Raw genomic sequence first — 9,529 nt, forward strand, 5'->3', positions numbered from 1 at the left:
TTATCATAGAAGAGGACATAATAGGTTCTCTCACCAGTAGAAACTTTCCACCATCCCATTCACTTCCGCTGAGAGAGTCTCCTCTGAGTCTCCTAGATCCCTTGGTGAATTTACTGCAATATATTCTTTTCCCCAGCCTTAGACCTCAACTTTTTCCTTCCTTAGATTGCTCAACTGAACTTGTCTCATCTCCTTCCATCTTTAGGTCACTCATCCTTATCAGGTGATTGAGGTGACACAATTCAGTGATTCAATGGCTGGGTGACTGATTTTGTATCTAAGAACCCCTGGATCTGAAGTCTGAGCTCAAATATACAGCACAGCCTGAAAAAGATAGTGACTAAAATGCTGTCTAGCAGCAGCAACCACCAAGAGGTGGGCCGAAGGGAAAAGAAGGAAACAAACACTCTGATAGAAAGGGATTAAAAGATGATCAAAGACTGCACAGAGATCAAAAATAACTGGGTATAAATAAGAGGCATATGTTCCTCATTTATGAAGATATATACAAACGAGTATGCAAAACTGAGTGAAAGAAGACAAAGAAGGTCTCCCCATGAGTATCAAACCGATTGAAACATCAGCTATTACTTTAAGGAGCCATCGTGAAGGAAAAGTCGAGGCGCTACTGGACAACAAACCTGACAAACACTGGACCATGTCTTTCTGTTTTAAACATGCAAATACACACATACACACACATACACATACAAAAACAACAACACTCATGACAACATTATTCTATTCTACCAATTTATTCCATTAGCTACTCTTAGAGACTGGAGTCTTTTTTTTTTTTTTTTTTTTTAAGAGACTGCCATTTATCACAGTATCTAGTACTCGGTGTGTGTTTTCAAAATATTAGTTCTTTCTTTTTAGTACCAATGGGTTCTGCGCCGACAATGCAGACATTCAATGCAGATTCAATAAGATTTAAAGAGTAATGACCATGGGACATACTGCTTGAACGCAAATTCCCGTTTCACTGTTGTCATCTCTGTAGCCTCAGACACGTGTCTATAAACTTCTTTATTCCTCAGTTGCTTTATCTACAGACAGGTGTTGTGAGGAAGGGATAGGTTAATATACTTAGAGCACTTGGAGTGCCTGGTACTAAGCACTCAATAAATGTCAGCTATTTCATCGTCGTTGACTTTCCTCTCTGTCTTGCGAGAAAACAGAGCTGGACTTTGCAAAGTGTGTAGCGAGGCCCTGCTTTTTAGAGTTTCCTGCTCTAGGCAAGGATTGTAATTTTCCCAGGTTTCTACAGCATCCTCACCTCTTATGGCAGGAGCCAGGCTTGATTTGAACATATAGCTCAGTGCCTTCTTCTCTTCCTTTCACCTTCCAGGCAAAGGTGATATATCCCATGCTTATTCCCTGAAGAGATTTATCCGGAAGACTGTTTCTGACCATTCATATACAGAGCTGACTACAGAACTATGACTACTGTGTGGATAATGTCATTTCCAGATATTGATAAAGCTGGTACAGTGGTGGATAAGACAGCTGAGATGAGGATGATATATCCAATGCATGAGTAAGAACAAAACATATTACACTTAAGGAAAATTTCTTTGGGAAATCAGTGGGATCAAGTGGTGGAAATACTAATATAACTGATAGGACAACGGCTCCTGAAGAAAGGTAGTTGCCTTTCTCTGTACATTTCTACAGCCCTTAAAAAGCAATAAAATCAAACCAATTATACAACAAAGTATTTAGAACATATTATTTAGCTTAACCTGCTAACACAATGATGGACCTTGGCATTTTCCATTGCTTATAGTTTCTTTGTGGAAAGAATTCACTCCATTAGGTTACAGCTGTCCTTGATACTAAAATAACATTCAATCTCTCCTCTTTTTTTCAGATGCAAACCAGGGACATTTGTGACTTGCTTTCATAAGTGTCTAAAGCACTTAAATTTTTAATTGATTATTTTTTTAAAAAAACAACTGAGCTTGCCATTGGAGAATTCTTTGAATTTTCAAACAAAGCCCAATGCCACAGAAACTCTGCAGAGTCCCAGAAAAAAAGCAACATTATATCCCAAAGAAAGCATTTGATTTCAGAAGTAGCCGTTATAACATTCAACAATATCCTTCACTGCCCCCAGTAGATGCACATAAGTGGACTCTTGCCAGATGAGATTGTCATGTTCTGAGACCTTCCAGTTCTCTCTCCACACAAGTATCAGGTGCTCAGACTACATTTACTGACCAGACTCAGAGAACTCGCAAAGAAGTTAAATTATCAGAAGGAGAAGAAAACCTCTGTGTTCCAAGCTGGTTTTCTTAACCCCTTCTGTCTGAAGGAGCTATGTGAGAACATGTGGGAAATTATGACAGCAGAATCAACTAAGTCACCTTTGCCCCTAGACACTGTGCATTGTCAACAGTTGAATTGACAATTGCTTAATCTGAACATTTTGAATGCTTTTCACTAGTAAAAAGAACGATAATGATAATAGGTTAGAAGAATTGCTTCCTATCCTAACATTTTTTCAGATCACAGCTGCGGACTCTTTCATTACTTTTGGTGCAACAGCCCATGAGCAGGAAAGGACAACAGAGATGTAACATGCATAAAGAATGTATTTAACCCAAATGCACTAATGGAATACATATTAGATATGGTAATATTAAACTATTTGCATTAAATCTCCCTTGTTGCTGGCAATCATGCTGTGACAAGTGTCATCTTCAGCAAGAAGATAACCTTAAACATTCAATTTTGGCATAAACATCTTTTACCAGCAATGAGAAATCCCAGGAAAATAAGAGCTTCTACATAGACCTCCCTTGTATTCACGGACCTAAGGTAAGGTGATGACAAAGCCTGACTAATTAACAAGGTGTTTTAAGCTAATACCCAGGAGTGCCTATCCTTCTGATTTCCATTGGTAAAATTTTTCTTTTTTCTCTGCTTGTGTTAAAATTTGAAGCTAGTAAGACTTTTGGTTGGCTTTAGGAGTTTTTTTGGGGGGGGAGGAGGAGCAGAATTTTCCTCAATCTAACTTAAGGATAGGACATTTAGTCTTAGTTTATTCAGAATGTGTAATAGAATGTTTGTGTAGAGTTTATGTTTAATCTATTCTATTAGTATTTCACTGGTGTTCAAAGATTGAAAGGGTTTGATCTCCCTTTCTGTAAAGAAGATGGTAATGGAGCCCTCTGAGGTTTAGCTAGCAGAGTATTTTTTCATTCTCTCTTGAGGTTTTCAAGGTAACGAAAAATTTCCAGAATGTGTTTTCAAGGGGATTTAGTCAGGACCAAGGAAAACAGTTGGAGGCAACTCACTGAATCCAAACAAGTCTAAATGGAAAAAAAAAAAAGGAAAAGAAAGAAAGATGCCAAGATGCAAAGCCAAATGTATCAGGAACCAAGAAGATTCAATAAGAGAAAAGATGTGAAGTAAAAGAAGGTAAGTGAGCCAAGTGAATTCTCTGATTTAGGATTCTGATCCTCATTCTGGCCTTTTTAGGATACCTATGGCCCCTGAATTGGATGCTTTGAAAGGGGCCAATTTCAAGTAAATGACATGATTGTCTTCCATATATGGACTTTGTTATTTTTGTAGAGGATCCAGACATCTCAGAGTGCACTGCATTTGGAAGTAGTTTTCACCCCATGGAAAGTCTAGAGTAAAATAACATGGGTCCTCAAAGACAGAAATGGTACACAATTTCTATGATGGGCGTATAATTCATCAGTAGATACCTGATCTTTAAATCATTCTCTTGAAGTTTAAATTTGACCTATCTTCCTAACTTCCTCCATTCACTGGGTGGGAGAATAATGTGCTAACACAAAGGATGAAGTTAAAGCAGAAAGATGTGAGGTGAAGATAAACATCTTCACTGTCATTAGGAAAGGAGGGGATGATTTTTACGGAGAAAGAAGGCTTTGGGAGATTCATGAGGTTTGGGAAACAGGTTAGAAGATAGTTTGGTGGAAAATACTGCTTAGCATATTTGAGAATGATAGATATTTATCAAAATACTTAGGAGAAAGGATGGAGATATGGGAGAGGGGAGGGGAGCAAGATAAGATCCAAGGGAATAAACCTAAGTCTAGAGTCCACAAAAGAGCAAGTCGATGATATTTTTAGGACTACCTGTCAAAAGGCCACCTTTGCCTTTCCTAAGTATTGATTGGATCCTTGGGCCTTGGTTTGCATAGCATTAGACTGAAACATGAGTTTTTCAAACTGGTGAGGCAACTTATTATCCATGAGCACTTAGGTAAGTTTCTTAAACTATTTTAATATACAGAGTTACCTAGTGTAAGCAGGCCTACTACCCGGCTAATTTTTCTTGAAAGTTATTAGGTGGATCACTTGAGAAAGCATATGAAAGTAATCTAAAAATCAAAAGTGGACTTTCAACAACCATGGAAAACTAAGAAGACAAGGGTGCAAATTCAAGTCCTAGAAATGTATTTCTCTATCAATTATTTAGTATATAGCTTAGCTCACTAATGAAAAGGAAATACTAAGTGGCAGAAATTAAGAGAGAAACCAAAACCAGAGCAATAAATATGATACCACTTGCCCAAGTAAGTTTCAGATCAGGCATGTCCCTGGAGTCCAGAGGTTGGGGACCAGAGACAATTGGATCTGTGTGAGGTTGGAGTGCTGAAAAAGAACTCTATGCATAAAACTTGGGGTCTTAAAGAGCTTCTCTATTTATCTAAAGAGATCTAGAAAAACCTTTCTTACCAGCTCAGAGAAACAGAAGTAAAGCTTATTATTTGTTCAAGGCCTTGAGGGGCAAGGGGAAGTGTCGCTCATGAGAAATTTAAAGCCACATCTGGATTGTGCCAAAGGTAGGTGTAGAGGCTGAATTTATTCTACTAGGTTGGTACAGAAAACTTAAACCATGAAATTGGCATTAGAAGCCGATTCGGGGCTATTGAATGATTCGAAGTCCCTAATAAAAACACATTTGAAAGTACTCAAAAGTGTTTTATTCCCTCCCCTGCACCCCCGCCCCCCACATACATATAGAGCAATCAGGGTCTCCAGGGAAAAAGAGGCTTTGCAGAGGATGAGTTCATAAATTAAAAAATTACAAACCACACGAGGAAATGAATCACCATGAAGGAGAGTCAAGACATAAAAACAAAGGAAAACTAGCTATACGAGTTTTGAACATAACAGATGTGAGACTACATAGATTTTGAAAGAATTAAATAGAACTTTTGGAAATAAAAACAATAGATTAAAATTTTTTAATGTTAAAAAATGTATTTGTATACTGAGAGGTTACATATTAAAAACAGATGTTTTTATTTTATATAATAATGATAAATATTATGAGAATAAGGGATTTTATGTAATATATGCTAATGTCCACTATGAAGATCTATATTAAGTTCTGAAGATATCAAAACCAATTAAGATGCAATTTCTGACCTTGTAGAACTCATATCTAGGGCAGACCACAATAGTACACACACACGCAAAGCAATAAAATGTTATAGATGAACAGAGAACAATGTTTACATAAGAAAAGCACAGTGATATGGTAGTTAGAAACCTGGGGTCAGACTTCCTGGTTTAAATATTGGGTCCGCAATTTATTGGTAATGTGACCTGTTGCAAGTTGCTTAATCTCTCTATAGCTCCGTTTCTTCAATTGTAAAATAGGAAAGAATAATACAAAATCTTCAGAGGAGTATTGTGATAATTCAATGAAATTATGTACATCAACACTTGGCACAGTTTCTAGTATGTTTTAAGCACTTAATAAACATTAGCCCTTGTTGTAATTACTATTCTTTTTAAGATAGAGACGATTTTTAAAGAGAAGAAAGCAAACAGCAAAGTAATAAATATTACAGTATTTATTCAGTCAACAAATGCCTGAGACACTGTGTAAAGAAGTAGGGTTATTGTAATGAATAAGATAGACTCAGTTACTTCCCTCAAGAAACGTATATTCTAAAGGGGAAGACAAATATTAAAGGGAAGCAGAGAAAATGCATTGTCTTAATTAGCATCACCTGAGAACCTTCTAGAAATGCCTTTCTCAGACTCTATTCAGATCTGCTCAGTTGAAAACTCTGGATGGGGCCCAGCAATCTGTGTCTTAACAAATAATCCAGATGAATCGGATATAAGCTGAAGTTTGAGAATCACTGCACTAGGCTTTTATTTCTTTAAGTTTAATGGAGAGAGCTTTTCGTTGTAGTTGTAAACACCCCAACAACACCTGGAACGGAGCTATTGCAAATTACTTAGCTCCAGGTACTATTAGTATAGTATGCCTTCAGTTTTTAATGAGTTTTTCAGAGGACTAATTTAGGTTTAAAAAACCTTGTGGTTTTTAAAATTAAATCTTGGTAAAATCTTAAGAAAGAAATAAATAGTTAATTATAGTCCATGTGATTCTGTGGATTGTGTCACTGTCCAGCCACTTTATGCTACTTAAAGTACCCAAGTGGTCAATCATAAAGTACCTTCTAAAGAAGATAGATTCGGTTAATTGCTGGGCTTTTAATTTTGTGATCGAGCATATAATTTGGGACAATACTACTGTGGCCTTCCTTTTTGACCCTCCTCCTGAATGATATTCAACCTTTATCTTAAATCTATGTTGAAGACATATTTAATGAAAATATATTCCAAGGGATGTCAAATAATTAGCCTGCCCAGGGCTACTGCAGGTCCAGGTCAGGCCCGAGCAAATGGACAGTTTTATTTTACAGTTTGTTGAGATACAGATAGGTGATATGTTCTTGGTCTGCCTCTGGGACACCCCACCTCAAAGGAAAGTCAAGCTGCTGACCGCGCTCGGAGTCAACACAGCATCTAGAGGTAATTTTCATGCCCTAAATTTGTTTGTGAGGTAGTCGTTTAGCATTTGGAGGAAGTTTTCCTGTGGATATCTTGTTATCTACGGTCATTAGGTAACCAGGTCAACCTGTACTGTACTTGTAGAATAGCATTAATAGTGCTGCTTTTAACTAGGCATAATCACTATTTATAAAGAACAAAGAGGAATGCATTTGACATACCTCTCCCTTAATGGTACTGTCTCTAAAAAGCAACATGTTACTCAGCATTGGGCTGGGGGAAGGGTGGAGAAAGAGAAGAGGAGATTCATTCCTTCAATAAGGGTGTAGCGTTTTTTTAAACTTCTACATATCTATAGCGGAAGAAAATAGTTGATATCAAATATAAGAAGGCTTCTCTTGGTGTTCTGCACTGGAGACTAAAGGCATTTTGATGGGTGGGCATAAGCGGAGGGATGGTTTGGATTCCAGGTCATTTTAAAACCAAGAAGTAGCGGTGGGACTGGCTGTTTGGCAGCATTTGAATATGGTCCTAGAGTAAATTCCCAAGTGGAGACATTGACATTTTCTTTAAATAAAGAACAAGGACATGATTGGAAAATCTTTTGTGTGTGTGGCCAAAATATTGAAACTAATATGGGACCCCTAATATTCTAATGTAAATTCAATAAGCATGCCTGGAGTTTGTTTTAGAATGAAACCACGATAAAAATGGTCCTGATGGTCTATGGCCATGCTACCCTGAACAAGCCTGATCCCATCTGATCTTGGAAGCTAAGCAGGTCAGGCCTGGTTAGTACTTGGATGGGAGACCACCTATAAAGATCAGGTGCTATAGGCCTAAAAAAAAGGGGCGGGGGGAATTGTAAGCTGACAAGGTCCTTGCAATCTGTGAGGTCGACCAAGGGTTGCCTTGCCTAAAAAACAAAAATGGTCCTGATGACATTTTGCCATGAGTGGTAGAGAGTCCATAGGTCCAAGGTCATCCTTGGTATTTGCCCAAGGTTAGATCACCTTGGGGGAAACAAGGGCAGGAGTTGATTGGTTGTCCAAAAGCCAAGAAACACCCATGACATAGGCGGAAGTTATCAAGGTAGAAGGCACCTCAACTGATTTTCAGTTTAGGAAAATGGTTATTTTGGGAACAGATGTCAAAGATAATAAGAAAAGATGAGAATGATTAGTTTCTAGGGTTCAAAGGCTAACCTATTGCCCCTTATACATAGTTTCTTATGAACTCTCAAAACGATACAAATGGAGAAAACTAGAAGTAAAGAGAGGTTAAGTAACTTACCAAATGTCAGGAAGTGGTAAACTGGAGTTTGAACAGAGGCACTCTGATTCCAGGTGCTTTACTCTTTCTTTTTTAAAGTTAATTTAATTTTTTTTCAATTACAGTTGATATACAATATTATATTAGTTTCAGGTGTACAAAATAGTGATTAGACATTTATATAACTTACAAAGTGATCACCCCAGTAAATCTAGTACCCATCTGACACCATACATAGTTATTACAATATTATTGATGATATTCCCTATGCTGTATTTCACATCCCTGTGACTGTTTTTATAACTTACAATTTGTATCTCTTAATCCCTTTCCACTTCACCCATCCCCCAACCCCTTCCATCTGGTTACCATCAAAATGCACTCTGTATCTATAAATTTCTGTTTTGTTAGTTCATTTTTTAAGGATTCCACACATAAGCGAAATCATATGGTATTTGCCTTTGTCTGATTGATTTCACTTAGCTTAATGCCCTCTGGTCCATCCACATTGCTGCAAAAGGCAAGATTTCAATCTTTTTTATGCTTGAGTAATAATAGTCTATTATATTGATGTGCCACAACTTCTTTATCCATTTGTCTATTGATAGACACTTACAAAACCTCTATTCTTAATCAGCTAAATGTCCATAAACTCAATTGTCTGTTAGTCAGTCTCTGAATGTATGTACAAAAAGACATACCAGCTTTTTGCCGTCTAACCTATCAAAGTTGGAGGAAGCTCTGTATTCTAAACTTTGCACTTAACTTCGGTTATTCTGCAATTTCAGATAAGCATTCAGTGAGATTGAGGGGCTTTTTGTTTTATTTTGGAAGTATTCCATTGGACTATTTCTCTTCCCACTAGTCTCCACTCACTTTCCCTACCTCTCTATCCCTTTATCATTTAAGGAGGATATTACAGTGGCTAGAAGATTTTAATTCCAAGATCTACTATGTATTTGTACATGACCTTAAAGCAGAGGAATTCTCAGGTGATTCTGGTATCTACATCTGTAAATAGCAGTATCTATATTTGTAAATGGCAGGTAATGGCTATTGCCTAATGGGTTTTTTAAAAAGCAATTTGTTTGTAAATGTCTTCTGGCTTCTTGGATCAAATAATTAAGTCAATTAAAACAGATATGAAATACAACACCAGTTATTATTAGGAAATAGAAGAATGTGTCTATAATAAGAACCATGGAGATCAAAGGGCAAATGCATTCAATTGAGTGAAACTAATAAATCATTGGAAAACACTTTTCACGTGGAAGAAAATGACAAATATTTGAATGACAGCATATTACTACCTTTAAGAGAATAGAGAACTTCTCATATTGTAGCTCATTAAAATCATCTTTCAACCATTTTTATTGAGAAACAATAACTTACTACAATGTTTATTTAGAAACTGAAGTTCCTGGTGAAGAATAAGCACTTATTTCATTGATGGAAT

At 36.9% G+C, this 9,529-nt stretch overlaps 1 pseudogene; it reads left to right on the forward strand.

Moving 5' to 3' along the window:
• Positions 1 to 7,523: 7,523 nt before the first annotated feature.
• Positions 7,524 to 7,641, forward strand: LOC118606931 (annotated as a pseudogene).
• Positions 7,642 to 9,529: the final 1,888 nt, after the last annotated feature.

This window comes from Rousettus aegyptiacus, unplaced genomic scaffold (assembly GCF_014176215.1).
Source record: "Rousettus aegyptiacus isolate mRouAeg1 unplaced genomic scaffold, mRouAeg1.p scaffold_m13_p_1, whole genome shotgun sequence".
Taxonomy (NCBI): domain Eukaryota; kingdom Metazoa; phylum Chordata; class Mammalia; order Chiroptera; family Pteropodidae; genus Rousettus; species Rousettus aegyptiacus.